General features: G+C 45.3%; 2 pseudogenes; one reads left to right on the forward strand and one right to left on the reverse strand.

Moving 5' to 3' along the window:
- The window catches only part of LOC113224114, a 78,454-nt pseudogene extending 60,601 nt beyond the window's left edge, over window positions 1–17,853 (forward strand).
- A 2,995-nt stretch (window positions 17,854–20,848) lies between these two features.
- On the reverse strand, window positions 20,849–21,831 carry LOC113224113 (annotated as a pseudogene).
- Window positions 21,832–22,206: the final 375 nt, after the last annotated feature.

Raw genomic sequence — 22,206 nt, forward strand, 5'->3', positions numbered from 1 at the left:
AAGGTCGTTGGAGTTCTAACTTGGTGTTGAATAAGGAGATGGAGGAAGAAAAAGAATGTATCAACTAGAAGAGCAAAAGTTGAAAATACGTAACTTATGAGAACATTTTAACTTTAACTGAGGAATGTTGAGTGAAACAATAGAGCTCTCCCCACATCTCCCTCTCTCGGTGGTCTTCTTTCCCACTATCTTCTTCCCCTCCCCTCGCCCTCTCCCCACAGTAGTTTTTTTCTTTTTTCTTTTGAGATAAATAAAACTCCAGGCTGGAGTACAACCGTAGGGTCTCAGCTCACTGCAACCTCCGCCTCCCGGGTTCAAGCGATTCTCCTGCCTCAGCCTCTGGAGTAGCTGGGATTACAGACGGTCGCCATCACGCCCGGCTAATTTTTGTATTTTTAGTAGAAACTGTGTTTCAGCATGTTGGCCAGGCAGGTCTCGAACTCCTGACCTCGTGATCCGTCCGCCTCAGTCTCCCAAAGTGCTGGGATTACAGGCATGAGCCACCGAGCCCTGCCGTGTCCTCACTGTTTTCTTTCCCACCCTCCTTTCTCCCTCTCCGACTTTCCAAGGTTCTTTCCCACCTTCTGCATACCCTCCTCCCCCTCTCCCCGCAGTCTTCTGGGCCCCACTGTCTTCCGCCCGCAGCCAACACTGTTCAGTTCTGAGGTAGCGGCGGGGGCGGGGGCAGCCGCGGTCGCACAGGCAGCGACTTTGCGGGGTCTTCAGTTGGCTGCTGGGGCGGCGCTCAGGGGCCCAGCTCAGGGGCTGCCTGGGCGCAGAGACACGCCGGGCGCAGGGACACAGGCGCGCGCACGCGTGGAGGGCTTCTAGGTGAAAGGCAGTGGGAGAGCGCGGAAAAGGGAGTGGGCGAGAAGACGATCCGGGGAGAAGGCGGTGGGGAGAGGAAGCGGGGAGAAGAGGGTGCGGGGAGACAAAAGCGCGGCAGGAAGTCGCTGCTGCGAGCAGGTGGGGAGATGGAAACGGGAAGAAAATGGTGGGGAGGGGAAGAAAACAGCGGAGAATAAGAGGCTGGGAAAGAAGAGGATGGGGAGAGGAGAAGATGGTGGGAAGAGACCGCGGCAGACAGACGCTGCTGCGAGGAGGTGGGAAGACGGGAAGAAAACGGTGCGGGGTGAGGAAGAAAACGGTTGCGGTAATAGGCCGGGAGAAGACGGTGGAGGGGCGGGGAGAAGAGGGAGCGGCGGAAGACGCTGCTGCGGGAATAGGCGGGAAGGTGGAGAGGGGAAGCGAGCGGGTGGAGGGTCGGGGAGGCCGTGGGGAGAGGGAGCTGGGAGGAAGAGGTGCCGCCACTGGAACCGGTGCTGCGAGGAGGCGGAGAGACTGAGAGGAAGAAAACGGTGGGGAGGGGAAAAAAAACTGCGGAGGAGAAGAAGGTGCGGGAAGAAGACGGTGGGGAGAGGGCAGCAGAGGATGCGGGAAGACCGCGGTGGGGAAGGAGGAGGGGAGAAGACGTTGAGGAAGGAGAGGGGAAAAAGGTGGGGAAGGAGCAGGGTGGGGAAGGAGAGGGGAGGGAAAGGGCAGAAGGTGGGGAAGGAGACGGTTGGAAAGGGGAGGGGGGAAGAAAAGGGTGGGGAGGGAGAAGGGAAGAGGGCGGGTTGGGGGGAAGAAGAAGGGAGGGGAAAGTGGCGAAGACGACGTTGGGGAAAGACGGAGAGCGGAAAAAGATCGGTGGGAGAGAAGAGGATGAAACAGGGAACGAGGTGGGGAGAGGGGAAGAAAAAGGCCGGAAGACGGGCTGAGAGAGAAGACAGTGCTGGGAGAAGAGGGGAGGGCGGAGGGAGGGAGCAGGGAAGCGGGGAAAGACGGTGGGAGAAGGTGGTGGGGGAGAGGAAGGCAGTGTGGGAGAAGAGTTGGGGGAAAAACAAACAGTAGTGATACTAACGTTTAAAAGTCGTCTTGGAGCAAAGGAAGCAAGTGCTGCTTTAGAGTCCCGGCCTAACTTTGTTCAATAAATTCCCACTTCCAAATATTTTGCGATTGCAGTGTGATTCATCTTTAGTACTTAGATCCAGAGCAGTCTCGGATTGTTAGTGACGGTGCTATCAGATTGCATGCTGTTCACCAGCTATAAACGAAAAGATCGCATTTCCTTGAAGCGCACTTTGATATGTAATTCAAAGACTTTTCCAAAAGGCTCACTGGGGAAAAAATAGAGGTGTGTAGCTTTGGCATTGAACATGGAGTCTCTGATTTTAGATTGCATTTGTTTCCCCAAATCTTTAAGAATGTGGCAGAAACATGATTGTGAATACGGCATTCATTTTGTAGGGCAGTGCATGTTATTTTAACAGAGATGGGGTAAACTGATATGCCTATAAGAAAATTAATTCAATTTAATTAATTCACTCATAAAAATTTAGATTTCCTTAATATAAAAAACCCCAAAACAGTTAAATTGCTTTAGTGTTTTAACATAACTTCATGCTTAGAGGCAAGAGAATTTGTAAATGCAATCCTGTAATGCTGGTGTTGCATTATGCCTATATAAAATACATTTTAAGCCTAAATGTTGCTTTTTTATTTTAAGTTATAGAACTTCATAGAATTTTGTGTTTTAATACTTACAGGTGAACTTGACAAATTATTAATTGGTGAATGATAACTACTATTGCTTGTAAAATAAGCAGTTAAATGTAATGATGTAAATACATTTCATATTATGCTATAGTTTTTTAAAAAATATTTTCTTCTTTTGTATTCTAGTTTAAAATCCTGGAGTATTTACTGATATCTTATTTCCCCATGAAAAGGCTTAAGCTAACTATACTGTATTTCCAAGCACATGTTTGTACCAGAACGTCAACTGTAGAAATTAAGCAAAATCTGTATTTTAGGACAGTTGCAGTGGCTCACACCTGTAATCCTAGCACTTTGGGAGGCCAAGGTAGGTGGATGGCTTGAACTCAGGAGTCCCACACCAGCAGTGGGCAACATGGTGAAACCCTGTCTGTAGAAAAATAAACAAAAAATTAGCCGGGCATGGTGGTGCACCTCTTGTATTTTATTTGATCAAATTGAAGGCTTCATTTACACCTGGAAAACAAAATGATTTAATGTACTCATACAGAAAATAATTAACCCCTTGCCCAAAAGGGGTTCACTTACAGTTCACGTACGTTCATTCATACTGTCACGTTTACAGTGGGTTAAACGTGTCTGAGCACTGCTTATGAGTCAGGAACACAAGTCAGTATCCACACTGAGTATTACCCAAGCTTCTCCCATCTGTTATATAGAATAGCATAGATAATTTCATGGACTTCATCTCTTTAATGTTGTGGAACACTAACATGACTTCCTCGTATATAATTATCAGTGTTGCTCTTAAATAGATGTTTTCATCTGGATATTTACTAGACTTACAGTGACTTGCTGCAGATATGTCATCCATATCTAATGCATGCTATACTAATTCTGTAATCTTTAATTATTAAGTCTCACATGGTGGTTTTGATTTTAAAGAAGCTCTTGGAGATCAGGTGGTTTGTGTTTTGTTTCTCTCTTGTTATTTTACTATGAAGTAAAGTGGATAAAGATTCTGGAAGCACAACTGTGCAGCACCACCCAGTGAAAAGGTCCATTGTTAGTTCCCTCTGTGCAAGCTTTGGGTATTTAACACACCATCAGGCATAGGCAACCTTTGCAACATTAAAACAAGGAGGTTGCAATTTGAGTCATTCTCAGTCACTGACAGTCTCTATGTGCAAATTTAACAGCATGGCCACCCTATATACACATAGGACAGTGTTCAGATTGGCTTTTTAAAACAAATTATATCTTTTTGCCAAAAAGAAAGAATATGCAAGGTAATAACTGCAAGTCACCATGCTTTCTTAAGAAAGAGAGTATCTGAAAAAGATACATGAAAACAAACATTTGTCTTTTTAAAAGCATTCTATGTCATTGTGGAAGCAATGTCACAGAAAAAAATGGTTAGAAAAAATCTGAATCGGCATGAAATAAAATATTTTGAGGGTTATTGAACACTGTTCATTTTCATGAAAATAGGACAAGGTTATTTAGCACAGGTATTTCTGTGATTGTGATACATTAGCAAAATTAGCTGTGTTCTGCGATGCTCGAACTTGCTCTGTGTGTGAAATGGCCTACCATTAATACAAGGAAATTTGTTGTGAAACATGTACTGTAGAATTAAGTTCAAAATCTATCTCTGCTTAAATCACTTAATTTTGTTAAATAAAACTTGGTTTCCAACATTGTTTTTTTTTCTCCAGAAAAGCACAATCTGCTCAATTCGTAACCAAGTGGAAGAGAGAAAATATTCAAGAAAGACAAAGCAATTGTGCACGTCACACTGTAGTTGAAAATTGTTCTGATACTGAAGCTATGTCCAGTATTTTAAGCTGCTTTTATGCAGAGTGATCACTTGTACATTAATCTCAGAAGATTCTAGATGGAAATTCAGAGGGGCCCAGTCAATTAAATGTGCCTCTCTGAGAGAATCCCAGTGATACTCATTTTCCCGTTTTCCGATCATTGATCAGATGGTTACAGATGCATGAAAGATACATGATTTTTAAAAACAAGATAATGTTATTTAAAACATCAGTGTTCAGTGCTTACATTTGCAAAGAACATAAATATTAGATGATACTGAGAACATTGCTTAATAATCAGCAAAGATAAAATGTTCTGATTCTGAAATAAATGGAGAGGGTTAGCATGAAATTATATATATATAAATATATATTATATATATAAATAAATAAAATTATATTATTAATAATATATTTTTTTTTATTTATTTTTTTGAGACAGAGTCTCACTCTGTTGCCCAGGCTGGAGTGCAGTGGTGCGATCTCCACTCACTGCAAGCTCTGCCTCCCGGGTTCATGCCATTCTCCTGCCTCAGCCTCCAGAGTAGCTGGGACTACAGGCACCTGCCACCGCACCCGGCTAAGTTTTTGTATTTTTAGTAAAGACGGGGTTTCACCGTGGTCTCGATTTCCTGACCTCGATTATATGTGTAGATATTTACCGTATTAAAATTGAATCTGATAAATTGAAAGAAGTATGTTAGCTGATTCAAAGCAGTGATGACAAACTCATTGTGTGTTAACATAAGTAACAAATTTGCGTGAAAAATTAAACAAAATAGAAATTAATGTGAAGAGTGATACTGTCTTAGTTTTATTTAACCTCTTTAATGTCTGATTTAATAGATTATAGCTGGATTATCATATTTAACTCCACATTTAATCTGTTAAAATATGTTACTGGGTTTAAACAAGTGTATGAAGAAAATCTGGTCTCAACAGAGAAAAATAGTTGTAAAGGGAGAAGTATTTTAATAACCTTTTCGGGTAATGGGGGACAATCTTCTCTGATACTACACTGAAAATGTTAAAGGGGTAGTTTCTTAAAAGTTAGCTGTAATGTGGAATCTGGAACCTTAAATATGAAAACTCCTAAAACTCTTAAGATTTAAAAAAGATTACATTTACTCTAAAATCTGTTGTTCCATCTTATACTTTTAATTAAGTTTTACCCATGCCCAATTTTATAATATTACCCATTAGACATTGCTTCACGGAGTTAAGCAGATCTTTTAAATGTTGGCACATTTCATTATACAATGTCAAATAAACAAACAAAAGCTCTGTTAAATCATTGCCAGCCTAACCAGAAAGATCTTTAGGTGTTTGGACAGCAGTCTGGCTCAAGTAGTTGATAAAGTTTTCCAAAATTCTTTTTTTAATTCAGATTTTAAATTTTATCACTGACATATCGGATATTGTCAGTTTTTCTTGAAGTGAGAAACTCACTCTTTTTCACTTTTATTCAGTCTTTATCATCTAGTAAATGTCACTTCTATTCTTCCATAAGAAATCTGGAATCCTCTGGGACTACTGTCTTCCTCTCATACTGCAAACCAATTCATCAGTAGATCTTGTTGGTGATTCTTTTAAAACATACTGTGAATCCAAGCATCTCTTACAGGTCTACTGCTGCCACTCGCTCAGCCACTATCATCTCAGGTCTCGATTAGTAGCCTGTCCTTCTAGATGCTTTTCACTCCTTCTACTATTCCATTTGTCTTTCCACGAAGCCATGTAGTTGATTTTTCAAAAATATCATTTAAAATGTCACCCTGGCCGGGTGTGGTGGCTCACGCCTGTAATTCCAGCACTTTGGGAGGCTGAGGCAGGTGGATCACGAGGTCGGGAGATCGAGATCATCCTGGCTAGCATGGTGAAACCCTGTCCCTACTAAAAATACAGAAAAAAATTAGCCAAGTTGGTGGCGGGCTCCTGTAGTCCCAGCTACCTTGGAGGCTGAGGCAGGAGAATAGTGTGAACCTGGGAGGTGGAGCTTGCAGTGAGCTGAGATCCTGCCACTGCACTCCAGCCTGGGCGACAGAGTGAGACTCCGTCTCAAAAAGAAAAAATAAATAAAATAAAAAAATTTTTTTAGAAATAAAATGTCACCCTTTGGCTCAAATTCTTTAAATGAGGACAAAACTCATTTTTTTTTTTTTTTAATTTAACTTTTAAGTTCAGAGTACATATGCAGGCTTGTTCCATAGGTATACTTGTATCATGGGGGTTTGTTGTATAGATTCTTTCATCATCCAGGTATTAAGCCTAGTACCCATTAGTTTTTTTTCCTTCTCTTCTCCCTCCTCCCACCCTCCACTCTTCGAAAGGTGAGAACTCATTTTTCTTGCACTCTTCAGCTGATTACCATCAGTTCCAAACCTCCCCACTTTACCCTGCTTGCCGGCTTTGCCTTGTCTGTGTCATGGTGTGAAACTATGCAGCATCTGCTGGAGGGTTGCTGGAGAAGGATGGAGTTCTTCTTCCTAGTTCTGAGTGCTCCTCAGCTTGCTCTTGTGGTGCATAGTAGCCAACCGTGGCCATTACCTCTCTGGGGACAGAGCAGGTCACAGGCAGCACCTAGGGGAGCAGCTTCCCAGTGTTTTGTCAGTGTAGAAACTCAGCAAAATTATCTGCTGTTGAGCAGGCCACATCCTCACCCTCTCCAAGGAGGTCTAGCACTCAGCTCTGGTGTGTGTGGAGGATTCTTCCAGATTTATTTCTTCCTACAGTGCTTGCCTGAAGCACTGGAGAGTGCAGTGGCAGCTCCCTGAATTTGCTGTCCCTATTTTGTGTGTGTGTTTGCTTTACCTTTCACAAGCTTGTAGAACCCACGGCCCAGGGCTGGTTTGAATGAGGCCCAACAAACTTTCTTAAAAACACTATGAGCTGTTTGGCTGGGTGCCAGTGGTTCACGCCTATAATCCCAGCACTTTGGGAGACTGAGGTGGGCAGATCATTTGAGGTCAGGAGTTCAAGACCAGCCTGGCCAACATGGTGAAAACCCATCTCCCTCTACTAAAAGTACAAAAATTAGCCAGGTGTGGTGGCACATGCCTGTAATCCCACCTACTCAGGAGACTGAGGCATGAGAATTGCTTGAGCCTGGGAGACAGAGGTTGCAGTGAGCTGAGATCATGCCACTATACTCCAGCCTGGGTAACAGAGCAAGACTCTGTCTCAAAAAACAAAACAACAGGCTGGGTACAGTGGCTCACACCTGTAATCCCAGAACTTTGGGAGTCCGAGCCAGGCAGATCACGAGGTCAAGAGATCGAGACCATCCTGGCCAACATGTGAAACCTCGTCTCTACTAAAAATACAAAAATTAGCTGAGCGTGGTGGTGTGTGTCTGTAGGTCCAGCTACCTAAGAGGCTGAGGCAGGAGAATCACTTGAACCCGGGAGGTGGAGGTTGCGGTGAGTTGAGATGGTGCCACTGCACTCCAGTCTGGCAACAGGGTGAGACTCCGTATCAAAAAACACCACCACCACCAAACAAAAAACCAAAAACAACAACAAATAACCAAAAGAAACAGACAAAGCTATGAAATTTTTTGTGTGATTTTTTTTTTAGCTTATTCGCCATCGTTAGTGTTCTTGTATTTATTTTATGTGTGGCCTGAGACAATTCTTCCGATGTGGCCCAGGAAAGCCAAAAGATTGGACACCTCTGCTTTAAGAGATAATTCCCTGAAATAGTTAACAGTTATTTACGTTCAATTTCCCTTATTCAAATTACTGTGCAGTTTCAGTCCCTGGTTGGACAGTAACTGACCACAATGTCTTCCAAGGCCCTGCATGATTTAGTTCGTGGCGTTGCTCTGAAACTGTCGTCTACCATCCTCCCCTTGTGCACTTTGCTCTGGCCTCACTGATGGACACGTTCTTCCTAGAACATCCTCCTCCTTACATTTGTCTTACTTTTTGCCTAGAATCTTCTTCTTGCTTTCCCAATGTCTCATTAGCAGAATTTTCCACATACAATATAAAACAGTGCTTCCAATACAACACTTTCTCTCTACTTTAGTCTGCTTCATTTTTCATGAAAGTTCTTGTCGCCACATGACGTTACAGTCATTTATTTCCTGTCTGTCTGATCTTCTCACTGGAAAGTTATGCCCTTGACAGCATACACAGTCTGTTTTGTTCCTGGTTAATCCTTGTGCCTGCACCTCCATATAACCTAGCACATAGTAGACAATTAATTGAATTAATGAATGAATAAATGATGTAGTATACTTCCTAGATGAGAAAACTGAAACTCAAAAGTGATAAGGACCAAATCAGTATAACATAAAAGTTAGGAGTTTAAGCTCTTTGGGGAGAACATGTCGGTAAATGTGGGTTTTGCTACATCCTACTAGTGTAACATATGTATTTCTTAAATTTTTGGTGCCTCATTTTCTTATCTGTAAAAAGTGGATTATAATAGTAAGTAATTTATACTGTGGGTATATAGAGTAAATAAAATTATGTATATACTATGCCTAGTACAGTGCTTGACACATTAACAATTCCATATATTTAGTTATTTGTACAATTATCTGTAGTTGCAAAACTATAAATGCAGGCTTGTCATCTTTCTGGAGAGATAGCAAGAGAAAGGTTAAGCTTATAAAACATCTAAACAATAAAAATTATATTATTGAAGTAAAATGCCTAAACAAGGGCTGGTTTTAATATCAACTAATTAGTAGCTGCCTGATAGTAAGAAACGACTCTAAAATCAAGTAGACAAGAAAATGGTTGAGGAGGCTGACCAAATCCTACGCTATACTGCACGTTCAGTAACCGTGTCATAGCAGTGATGCCGTATTGCTTTTCTTTGATTGAATCGTGGCATCACAGATGAGAACCGAGGGACTAGATAGATCATAGATAGATAGGTACACACATACATGCAAACATTCACACATATCTACATATGTAGATAGATACATTCATATATGGATGCATACACAGAGAGATTTTTTAAAACTGTTGAACACAAATCCAGTGATCTATGAAAGTGAAGAACAAATACGGTTATATAAATATGAGTCTTTCAATGAATTTTCAGCAGATATGGATGTTTTTTGTGGCTGAAACAGGGGATCACTGTTGCCTTTCTTTTGTAAACACAGGTCTATGACTGACTAAAGCTATTACATGAAAACTGAACATTTCAGCAGGGTGGGGCGTCACCTCACCTGTGAAGCACAAGCAGTGGGGGAACTCCCTCCCCTAGCCAAGGGAAACCTTGAGAGACTGTGCCATGAGGAATGGTGCACTCTGGCCAGATACTACACTTTTCCCACAGTCTTCACAACCCACAAACCAGGAGATTGCCTCGGGTGCCTACGCCACCAGGGCCCTGGGTTTCAAGCACAAAAGGGGCAGCTGTTTGGGCAGACACCGACCTAGCTGCAGGAGTTTTTTGTCATACCCCAGTGGTGCCTGGAATGCCAGTGAGACAGAAGCATTCACTCCTGTGGAAAGGGGGCTGAAGCCAGGGAGCCAAGTGATCTAGCTCAGTGGATCCCACCGCCATGGAGCCCAGCAAGCTAAGATCCACTGGCTTGAAATTCTCACTGCCGGCACAGCAGTCTAAAGTTGACCTGAGACACTAGAGTTTGGTGGGGGAAGGGGCTTTCACCATTACTGAGGCTTGAGTAGGCTCTTTTCCCCTGACAGTGCTAAGGAGGCTGGGAAGTTTGGACTGGGTAGAAATCACCACAGCATGGGAAAGTGGCTGTGGCCAGATTGCCTCTCTAGATTCCTCCTCTCTGGGCAGGGCATCTCTGAAAAAAAGGCAGAAGCCCCAGTCGGGGGCTTATAAATAAAACCCCATCTCCCTGGGATCAGAGCACCTGGGGGAAGGGGCAGCTGCGGGTGCAGCTTCAGCAGACTTAAACGTTCCTGCCTGCCAGCTCTGAAGAGAGCAGTGCATCTCCCAGCACAGAACTTGAACTCCACTAAGGGACAGACTGCCTTCTCAAGTGAATCCCTGACCCCCATGCCTCCTGATTGGGAGACACCTCCCAGCAGGGGTCAAGAGACACCTCATACAGGAGAGCTCTGGCTGAGATCTGGCTGGTGCCCCTCTGGGACGAGGCTTCCACAGGAAGGAACAGGCAGGAAATCTTTGCTGTTCTGCAGCCTCTGCTGCTGATACCCAGGCAAAAAATATGGAGTGGACCTCCAGCGTACTCCAGCAAACCTGCAGCAGACGGGCCTGACTGTTAGAAGGAAAACTAACAAGCAGAAAGGAATAGCATCAACATCAATAAAAAGGACATCCACTCAGAAACCCCATTTTGAGGTCACCAACATCAAAGACCAAAGGTAGATAAATCCATGAAGATGAAGAAAAACCAGCACAAAAACGCTGAAAATTCCAAAAACTAGAATGCCTAAAAACGCCGAAAATTCCAAAAACTAGAACGCCTATTCTCCAAAAGACCACAACTTTTCACCACCAAGGGAACAAAACTGGACAGAGAATGAATTTGACAAATTTACAGAAGTAGGCTTCAGACAATAGGTAATAACAAATTGCTCCAGGCTAGAGGAACATGTTCTAACCCAATGTAAGGAGACTAAGAACCTCAAAAAAAGGTTAGAGGAATTGCTGACTAGAATAATCAGTTTAGAGAACAAAAGTCACCTTATGGAGCTGAAAAACAGCACAAGAACTTCATGAAGCATACACAAATATTGATAACCGAATTGATCAAGCAGAAGAAAGGATATCACATACTGAAGATCAACTTAATGAAATAAAGCATAAAGACCAGATTAGTGAAAAAAAGAATGAAAAGGAATGAACAAACTTCCAAGAAATATGGGACTATGTGGAAAGACCAAACCTGTGTTTGATTGGGGTACCTAAAAGTGACAGGAAGAATGAAACCAAGTTGGAAAACCCTCTTCAGGATATTATCCAGGAAAACTTCCCCAACCTAGCAAGATAGGCCAACATTCAAATTAAGGAAATACAGAGAACACCACAAAGATACTCTTCGAGAAGAGCAACTCCAAGACACATAATCATCAGATTCACCAAGATTGAAACAAAGGAAAAAATGTTAAAAGCAGCCAGAGAGAAAAGTCGGGTTACTGACAAAGGGAAGCCCATCAGACTAATAGTGGATCTCTCTGCAGAAACCCTACAAGCCAGAAGAGAGTGGGGGCCAATATCCAATGTTCTTAAAGAAAGGAATTTTCAACCCAGAATTCTATATCCAGCCAAACTAAGCTTCATAAGTGAAGGAGAAACAAAATCCTTTACAGACAAGCAAATGCTGAGAGATTTTGTTACCACCAGGCCTGCCTTACAAAGAGCTCCTGAAGGAAGCACTAAACATGGAAAGGAAAACCAGTACCAGCCACTGCAAAAGCATACCAAATTGTAAAAACCATTGACACTATGAAGAAACTGCATCAACTAACGGGAAAAATAACCAGCTAGCATCATAATGATGGGATCAAATTCACACATGACAATATTAACCTTAAATGTAAATGGGCTAACTGCCCCAATTAAAAGACAGAGACTAGAAAATTGGATAAAGAGTCAGGACTCATCAGTGTGCTGTATTCAGGAGACTCATATGCAAAGACACACATAGGCTCAAAATAAAGGGATGGAGGAATATTTACCTAGCAAATGGAAAACAAAACAAAACAAAAAAAAGCAGGGGTTGCAATCCTAGTCTGATAAAAGAGATTTTAAACCAACAAAAATCAAAAGAGATAAAGAAGAACATTACAAAATGGTAACGGGATCAATACAACAAGAAGAGCTAACTCTCCTAAATATATATGCACCCAATATGGGAGCACCCAGATTGATAAAGCAAGGTCTTAAAGACCTACAAAGAGACTTAGACTCCCACATAATAATAGTGGGAGACTTTTAACACCCCATCATCAGTATCAGGCAGATCAGTGAGACAAAATTAACAAGGATATTCAGGACTTGAACTCAGCTCTGGACCAAACAGACCTAATAAACATCTACAGAACTCTCCACCCCAAATCAACAGAATATACATTCTTCTCAGCACCACATCACACTTCTTGTAAAATTGACTAGTAATTGGAAGTAAAACACTCCTCAGCAAATGCAAAAGAACAGAAATCATAGCAAACACTCTCTCAGACCACAGTGCAATCAAATTAGAACTCAGGATTAAGAAACTCACTCAAAACTGCACAACTACATGGAAACTGAACAACCTGCTCCTGAATGACTACTTGGTAAATAACAAAAGTAAGCCAGAAATAAATAAGTTCTTTGAAACCAATGAGAACAAATATACAATGTACCAGAATCTCTAGGACATAGCTAAAGCAGTGTTTAGAGGGAAATTTATTGCACTAGAGGCCCACAAGAGAAAGTAGAAGAGATATAAAATTGACATCCTAACATCACAATTAAAAGAACTAGAGAAACAAGAGCAAACAAATCCAAAAGCTAGTAGAAGACAAGAATAACTAAGATCAGAGCAGAACTGAAGGAGATACACGAAAAACCCTGCAAAAAAATCAATGAATCCAGGAGTTGGTTTTTTGAAAACATCAACAAAATAGACTGCTGGCCAGACTCATAAAGAAAAAAAGAAGAATCAAACAGACACAATAAAAAATGATAAAGGGGATATCACCACTGATCCCACAGAAATACAAACTACCATCAGAGAATACTATAAATGCCTCTATGCAAATAAACTAGAAAATCTACAAGAAATGGATAAATTCCTAGACACATACACCCTCCCACATCTAAACTAGGAAAAAGTTGAATCCTTGAATAGACCAATAAGAAGTTCTGAAATTGAGGCAGTAATAGCCTACCAACCAAAAAAAGTCCAGGACCAGACAGATTCTACCAGAGGTACAAAGAGGAGCTGGTACCATTCCTTCTGAAACTATTCCAAACAATAGAAAAAGAGGAACTCCTCCCTCACTCATTTTATGAGGTCAGCCTCATCCTGATACCAAAACCTGGCAGAGACAAAACAAAAAAAATTTCAGGCCAGTATCCCTGATGAACTTCGATGCGAAAATCCTCAATAAAATACTGGCAAACCGAATCCAGCAGCACATCAAAAAGCTTATCCACCACAATCAAGCCGGCTTCATCCCTGGGATGAAAGGCTGGTTCAACATATGCAAATCAATAAATGTAATCCATCACATAAACAGAACCAATAACAAAAACCACACGATTATCTCAATAGATGCAGAAAAGGCCTTCGATAAAATTCAACACCCTTCCTGCTAAAATCTCTCAATAAACTAGATATGGATGGAACATATCTCAAAATAACAAGAGCTATTTATGACAAATTCACAGCCAATATCTTACTGAAAGGGGAAAAGCTGGAAGCATTCCCTTTGAAAATTGGTACAAGACAAGGATGCCCTCTCTCACCACTCCTGTTCAACATATTATTGGAAGTTCTGGCCAGGGCAATCAGGCAAAAGAAAGAAATAAAGGGTATTTGGTCAGGCAGGGTGGCTCATGCCTGTAATCCTAGCACTTTGGGAGGCTGGGGCGGGCAGATCACTTGAGGTCAGGAGTTCGAGACCAGCCTGGCTAACATAATGAAACCCCGTCTCTACTAAAAATACAAAAAAAATTAGCGGGGCGTGGTGGCGTGTGCCTGTAATCCCAGCTACTCAGGAGACTGAGGCGGGAGAATTGCTTGAAGCCAGGAGTCGGATGTTGGAGTGAGCCGAGAACGTACCATTGCACTCCAGCCTGGGCGAAAAGAGCGAAGCTCTGTCTCAAAAATAAATAAATAGCCAGGTGTGGTGATGCACACCTGTAATCCCAGCTACTTGGCTGAAAGGCTGAGGCGGGAGAACCACTTGAACCCGGGAGGTGGATGTTGCAGTGACCCAAGAACGTGCCATTGCTCCAGGCTGGGCACAAGAGCGAAACTTCGTCTCCAAAAACCAAGCCAAAACAAAACAAAATAAAAAAGAAAATGTATATAAACATATTTTCAGGGATCCATGCAAATTTATTTATTTATTTATTTATTTATTTATTGAGACAGAGTCTAGTAGCTCTGTTGCCAGACTAGAGTGCAGTGGCACAATCTAGACTCACTGCAATCTCCACCTCCCGGGTTCAAGAGATTCTCCTGGGATTACAGGCACGTGCCACCATGCCCAGCTAATTTTGTTGTTGTTGTTGTTTTTGTTTTGGAGATGGAGTCTCGCTCTGTCACCCAGGCTGGAATGCACTGGAACAATCTCGGCTCACTGCAAGATCAGCCTCCCGGGTTCATGCCATTCTCTTGCCTCAGCCTCCTGAATAGCTGGGACTATAGGTGCCCGCCACCACACCCTACTAAATTTTTTATATTTTTAATAGAGACGGGGTTTCACCATGTTGGCCAGGATGGTCTCGATCTCCTGACCTCATGATTCGCTCGCCTGGGCCTCCCAAAGTGCTGGGATTACAGGCGTGAGCCACCGCGCCTGGCCAAGACTGGTGTTTAATTCCCAAGGCCACTCACTGTGGTTTGAGCATGTGCCACAGCCTGTGCTCGGGTTGATGCCCCACATTCCCATGGTTATCCAAAAGAGGCCCTCAGACTCACAGTGGCCATTAGTAATACTCTGAGGTTGCAGCAGCAGCAGTGGCAACTGAAAATCTACAAGCATCAGAAGAAAGAGGAACCACAACCATCACAAACCCGGAGGGCTGGGTGGGCCACCCCCTAGATCCCATTGACTGCTTGTTTCTCACTTTGACTGAGGCCTGCCTCCTGAATGATGACGGTTATCTAGATATGAATGAAAGCAGACCCGCTGTGTACCAACATGTACCTGTGGCTGTAGGCTCCCCAAACAGCAGTGAGTCCTACTTGTCATTGGCCCTGGAAGCTGCATCCATGGGCCTGGGTCACAGAGGGTAATGCCTGAAGGCTCCTACCCACAGGACAAGGTGTGCGGTAATGAGGAGCAGCTCCTCGGCCAACTCCAAGAGCTGAAACTGGATGAAGACTTAGTGCAAACTCTCCAAAAATACAGCATCTTGCTGCTGGAAGGGGGCCCTTTCAGCAATCTGGGAGAAGTCATCCAGCGAGAGAGCGTTTCCATGCATACTTCTGCCAGTATTTGTTCTCAGCTCTGCTGTCTCATGATCCAGACCCGTTCTATAAATTAGCCTTACGTGTCACAAGGTTACCTGTTTTAGAAAACTCAGGTTGTGCAGATGACCCATCCCTCCCTCACCATATGGTGTCTCTGGTGCCCAGCCGTTATCCTCCCTGGTTCCCGCTTGGACACTTGGAATCAAAGCGGTGGGAACTGGCCTCCACCATGCTGACTGCTGCCAAAGGAGACACTTTGAGGCTCTGAACAATTCCGGAAGCAATGCAGAGGCACATTTGTTCTTCCTCATCTTCAAACTGGCTGAAAATGTGTTCAAGATTGCTACTCCCACTAACAGTAGTACTGACAGCGCCCTGCTCAACGTGGCCCTGGAATCTGGGCTACAGGTGATGTGGATGACCTTATCAACTACCTTAACTGGAGACCCCGAGAGATGGTACGATGCTTGGTGACCCGTGCTACAGAAGTGGGTACCTCCCACCTCCCTTTACCCCCAGGGGAAAGGAGTTTCTATGCCCTACTCTTGGGACAGGACAACAAATCCATGGAGCCCTCATATTCCTATTCTTGATGGCCTAAGAAAGGAGGGGGCTGATGGTGGGAGAAGATGGCCTTTGTTCAGCCAGCCTAAGTTCTGTCCTCACTGCTTAAAACAACCGTATGCTGATGTCAGCAGCACTTTGACCCTCGCATCAGAGACATGTCTAAGAGAATGAATTTTCAGCCGCCAATATTCAAGTGTGCCCCTGGGAGGAAGTGGGCCTGGTGGTTTGGTCCCTGTCCCTGTCCATGCTTGTGAGAAACCCCAGACAGCTTGGAGGCTCAGGATGCTTTCCTTTTTTTGGTGGCGGGGGGGGGGCGGGGTGGAGTCTCATTCTGTCACCCAGGCTAGAGTCTAGTGACTCAATCTCGGCTCACTGCAAGCTCCACCTCCCGGGTTGACGCCATTCTCCTGCCTCAGCCTCCTGAGTAGCTGGGACTACAGGCGGCTGCCACCACCCCCGGCTATGTTTTTCGTATTTTTAGTAGAAATGGGGTTTCATCATGTTAGCGAGGATGGTCTCGATCTCCTGACCTCGTGATCCACCTGCCTTGGCCTCCCAAAGTGCTGGGATTATAGGTGTGAGCCACCACGCCCAGACGGCTCAGGACCCTGTCTAAAGCCCAAAGCCCCAGCATAAGACTCTACCCTGAAAGGCCCCACTTCAGCTAGAACCCCTGGCAGATCCGCCACCCTGGCCTCGGGGCAAGCAAACCCAGGCTCTACTGGACTAAGAGCACCTGCAGAAACCTTCAACCCTCTGGCCTGGGGAAGGAAGGGATAGGAAGAGAGCACAAGTGGGGTCTGGCCGTCTGGGATGCTTCCCTTGCCCTGGTTTGCCTCAGATCTTCTCAAGGTTGCTGAGGAGGAAGGATAACCCATCTCCACAGGCCAAGTTCAAACCCCACACGGTAATCTGGGCAGACCTGAATCAGGACCCAGATGGCCACGGCTGAGCTCAGGCACTGGCCTGACAGGTGTGTGGGCCCCAGTGAGCATCTTGCAGAGCTGGCACACACTCTTCACCCCTACTGAGGCTACTAGTATTGTAGCTGCCACAGCCGTATCCCACACCACTATCCTGCGCCTCAGTCTTGATTATCCACAGCGGGAGGAACTGGCTAGCTGTGCTTGCACACTGGCCTTGCAGCGTGCTATGAAGCATCCACAGAGCTGTGCCCTGTCAGCCCTTACACTCTGAGAAAGACCACATTGCCTTTGAGGCCGGCCGCCTGCCAGATTGCCACTGAGGCTGCTGCCGGTGGCACGGCCCATTCCCAGCTGTTCCCCGTTGCCTGCTACGTGCATCTCCGTGGCTGCACGCTCCGTGCCTTCAAGCTGGCCTCATTGGCCATGAGCCATCTTAACCTGGCTCTTAACCAGGATACCCACCCAGCCATCAATGATGTGCTCTGAGTTTGTGCCCTCAGCCACTCTCTGGGCAAGAATGAGCTGGCAGTTCTCATCCCCCTGGTGGTGAAGAGTGTGCATATTGCCATGGTGCTTTCAGACATCCTGTGTGCGAGGTTGCATGGTGACTGCACTTGGCCTGGTCGGCATCCCAGGCTGCCGCAGCTCTGGAAAGCTCATCTCCACTGACAGAGCTCCACTGTGCCAGTTGCCGATGTCACCATCAATGCTTACATCAGCATCCCACACTGCACCTAACACACATCAGCCCATCAGCCATTGCCAATATGGACAGTTCATTGAGTTTCTATGCAAGGCTCGGGAGACCTTCCTGCTGCCCCAGGATGGCTACCTGCAATTTGCCCAGTTCATCGACAATCTCAAACAGATCTACAAAGGCAAGAAAAAGCTGCTGCTGCTGATTTGAGAGCCCTTTGGCTGAGAAAGCAGGTAGCTCACCGGCCCTGCAGGCTGGGTCCCCAGGAAGTATCAGGTCAGGTCAAAAACACTGAAACATTTGTCCACCCTAACAGGACTCTGAGCACCTGTGGCTGAGGCCAAAGGACCACAGGGCTAAGGATGGGGAGAGTCCAACTCCAGTCAACATGCGTGTCTTGGCAAGCTTCTCACTATAGCCTACTGTTCATGGAGAAGCTGGGCCCTGCAGATCGACCAGAAACCCCACGATATGCCACCTTCTGCCCCTACGTCCTGCGAGTCCTGGGCGTTGGCCCTGTCTCCCTTGGAAAATGCAGAACACTCTTCCATCTCAGAGATTGCTCCACCAGATAAATAGATGCATTTATGGTATTGTAAATACTATAGTATATGTGTTTCTAACTACTGTAAAGTCATAAGTACTTATAATCCTGGTTCTGATTTGAAGGGCACTTGAGGTAGCTGTGGGTGGAGGATATGCTTATTGTCTGAGGAGACTCACAACCATTTCTCAGGTTTCCCTTGCAGAGTGTATGCCCTTCCCAGTGGGATAGTGGGGGTGCCAAGGAGAAAAATGGTCAGTTGGAAAATATCCCAAGACTAGTCTATGCAAAATCTCTCGCCTATAGACAAGGCATTAATAGCCCAGTGGTGGGTGAGTGGCAGAGGCCAGGACTGGACTTAGACTTTTGCCTCACAAAGCTGTGAGGACTCTGAAGCTCCTGCCCCTGCCTCACACAGCCACGCCAGGAGTCTGCTGAGCACCTTTGAAACAAGTGCAGGGAAAAGATGACAATATTCATCTACATCGATCACCTTTGTGTTAGAGAGTGTGTGTATCTGTATGACTGAGTACATGTGTCTATGTGCATAGATATAACTGCGCATGCCTGTCTGTCTGTGCACATTACATATTTATGCGTATCTATGTCCGTTCTATGGCTGTGTACCTGTGTGGATATGTGCACACTGGACTGTGGGTCTCTGTGTGAAGATGTAACATTTGCATACATGTGAGGATGCATATATATGTGTAAATGCTCTTGTTTTGCGTGTTTAGTGTGTGCGTATCTGGGCACACATGAGCACATGTGTAGAAATATGTGTCTGTGTGTATGCTTGCTCTCCATGCATCTGTGGTTTTATATGTGTAACTGAGCGTATTTCTACAGGTAGGAATGACGGCGTGTTCCTCTTTGAAGATCTGCATGAATGTGTCCTTTTTGTGAGATTTCTCTTCCCATTCGTCTTAAATCTCTCTCACCAGCTAAATGTGTGTTCCCCATCTCTGTGCCTCCTCTATTCATTCTCTCCCCAAATGAGCTTCTAAGCACCAGTCTCCCTCTGCCATCAGATCGGCTGCTTTCGCTTCACAGTTCTCTTCTCGCCCCGTACTTGCTTTCTTCCCCTGCCTTTCTTCTACCTCAGCCTTCTTCTGCCTGCTTTTGTCACAGTCTCATTGCTTGCTGACTTGGAGGCTAGGGCTGGTCTGCACTTAGCCTCTCCTTCCTAATTTCTAGCCCTAGTGAGCAGCCCTGTCTTAGCCCTGGCTGACCTCCACAGGGAATCATCGTGTTCCTGCCACCTTCCTGACCACTATGCTCAGCCTGGAATTGTTGTAGGAGATAGCAAGGGCATTCAGAAGAGACAGTTGGTTACCAGTGCCTTGGTGTTTACTCTTTTATGTCTTAGTTCCTGATTTGGGGATGGGGTTTCATAGGGAAGAGGTGGTATAGCTAGAAAGCGAACTAAGAACTTCTCCATCTGCTTTACTTTTTCTTTTGTTGACAAACTGTCACCTTTTCTACTCCAAACTGACCAAAAAGATGTATTTGCCGTTTGTGGCTACGCAAGTCCTACTGCCCAGCCAAGGGCCCCTACAACGTCTCAGCCCAATGGGTTGGTTAAAATGAGAGAGAAAGAAAGAGAGAGAGAGAGAGAGGCCACTGTCATTTTTGTGTCACCATTGCCCTTCTTTTTAGCAAGTGTGTGAACTCACAGTGCTTTTCTATGAATAAACCATGGATCACATGAAAGATCATTTTTCTTAAAGAAAAAAAATTCCCTAATCCCAAGGGGGACCAGCAAATACTTAATAGAGGATTATAGATTTTCTGTGAGTGCATATGGCTCGGGGAGACCTGATTCTGTAAAGCAAATATTACTGTCCTCTTCAAATTCATGTGTCGAATTCTAATTCCATGTGATGGTATTTGGAGGTGGGGCCTTGGAAGGTGATTAAGTTCATGAAGGCAAGGACCTCATGAATGGAATTGGTGCCCCTATGAAAGGGACTGCAGAGAGCTCCCTCATCCCTTCTGTCATGTAAGGACACCGTAAAAGATGGCTATCTATGAACCAGGAAGCCAGCCCTCTGCAGACATGGAACCTCCTGACCATTTGACCTTGAATTTTGCCATCTCCAGAACTGTGAGAAATCAATTTTCTATGCTACCTAGTCTACGGCATTCTGTTTTGACACCCAGGTTAGCTAAAGTGCCAGCATGTCAACTTGCACACATCATTCTTGGAAACTCTGATGCCAAATCCTTGATGGCAAAAGGTGATTGATCTGCCAGAGACACGAGCCTACATCATCCCTCTTTCCACGTTAAACCAGAGAGTCAAAACAGGCAAGAGTAGGTCAAGGTCTTCTAAAAGCCATACCTGAAAGGTTTCCAATAACAGTTGATTCGATGGTAATTCAATCACACAAACAACCACAACAAAAGACACAGCTATCAGAGATTTTCAGGATCGCCTCAAAAACACCGTCTAACATTAGGGAGTTCAAAAAGGCACAAAGTTTCAGAAACTAAACTTTATAGAAATATTGTTTCATCAACTAGTAATTCTAACACTATTAATAAATGCTAGGGCAAGTGGTGGCATGGACAGCCTAGGGCACAAGTGCTGTCTTTAAAAGCTTTGCTTGCTGTACCCTTTGGAGCTGCCTGCTGGTCCCCTCACCCTCTGCCCGCCTTTTAAGAGCCTGACCTGGGCAGCACGACAGGGGCAAACAGCCTGGACGCCCAGTTGCAGACAGACATCCATGCCTGGGGGAGGCCGCCTCTGGGTGCAGGAGGAGCTACTAGAATTCTTCCTCTCAGCCTTCTTTTAATGCCCCCAAGCATCGCCTGTACACAGGTAGACCCCATCAGGAGCAGTAGAAGAAACAGGACCTGCAGCAGCAGGACTACAGCTCTAGCGAGTAAGACAAGCCTCTGTCCAGCAAGGTAGAGGAGCCCAGACTCAAAACCCTGGTCTCCGCCTCCATGTTTGCCACCGAGCCCAGGACTAGGAGCAGCATGGGAGCTGCTGGCTGGGGCTGTGTTGGTCACCCCCTCCCTCCGACTTCTCTCTACAGCCACATTTTCAGTTGTAGGGCTAAGGCCAGTGGCTACAATAGGTGCTGTGATTTCAGTCAGCTCCTCGTTGGGCTGGTCCTTGGCCGGAGCTCCCTCCAGCTCCAGCGCTGTCTCTGGAGGGGTCTCTTCCCATGCTGGCTCTGGCTCAACAGCTGGTGCTGGAAGTGCTCCTATTTCTGCATATGGACCAGGAGCTGAAAAAGGAGAAAGGGTCACCAGCGTCAGTCACTTTCCATGGAATTTCCAAACACAGAAATAAACTCACTGAATTTAAAGGAGTTCCAGCCTCTAAACACCGCCCCCACAAAATCTTCCAGACTGCAGGCCACCTCACCTTGTGCCTGCACCTCCATGGGCTCACGAATCTCCTCCTGGACAGGGACAATGTGCAGATGCAGCCCCCATGGGATCTCTGGTGTGGCCTGGCCTGAGAGGGCCTGGCCTGGGCTGCCGTGTGGTACCTGGGTGCGCCTTCTTACAAAGGGCCACAGGCGTCTGGGGTGAGGGATGAGCCTTCTTCGGCTTCGTCAGAAAAGGCTCTCACTCCCTCCATTCCTGAAGCAGCAGCCTCTCGAAGTGGGGAAGCAACACGAGAACATCTTGCTCTCTCGAGCGTCTCCCACCAAGTGAGCTGGTTACTGGGCTGACCCTAGGATCTGGGCGCCTGGTTACCACACTTCTAAATTCTGTTGGATGTGTCATCAAGGAAGTGAGGTCGCTTCTTTAAGGTTCCGTCCCCTTGGCCCCTTTCTTCCACAAGTCCTACTCAGGATTCCACTGGGCTGCTGACTGCTCACGCTCCCCCCAGGACAACTCCTTATCTAGACACCATTATGTTCACCCAGGGCCTGCTTGGACACCTGTGCCTGATGTTCACCGGGGGCCGGATGTCCTCCTCAGGCCTGATGTCCACCTAGGGCCTGATGTCTGCCTTGGGCCTATGTTCCTTTTGGGGCCTTGTGTTCACCTGGGGA

The sequence above is a fragment of the Piliocolobus tephrosceles genome, chromosome 16 (assembly GCF_002776525.5).
Source record: "Piliocolobus tephrosceles isolate RC106 chromosome 16, ASM277652v3, whole genome shotgun sequence".
Classification (NCBI taxonomy): Eukaryota; Metazoa; Chordata; class Mammalia; order Primates; family Cercopithecidae; genus Piliocolobus; species Piliocolobus tephrosceles.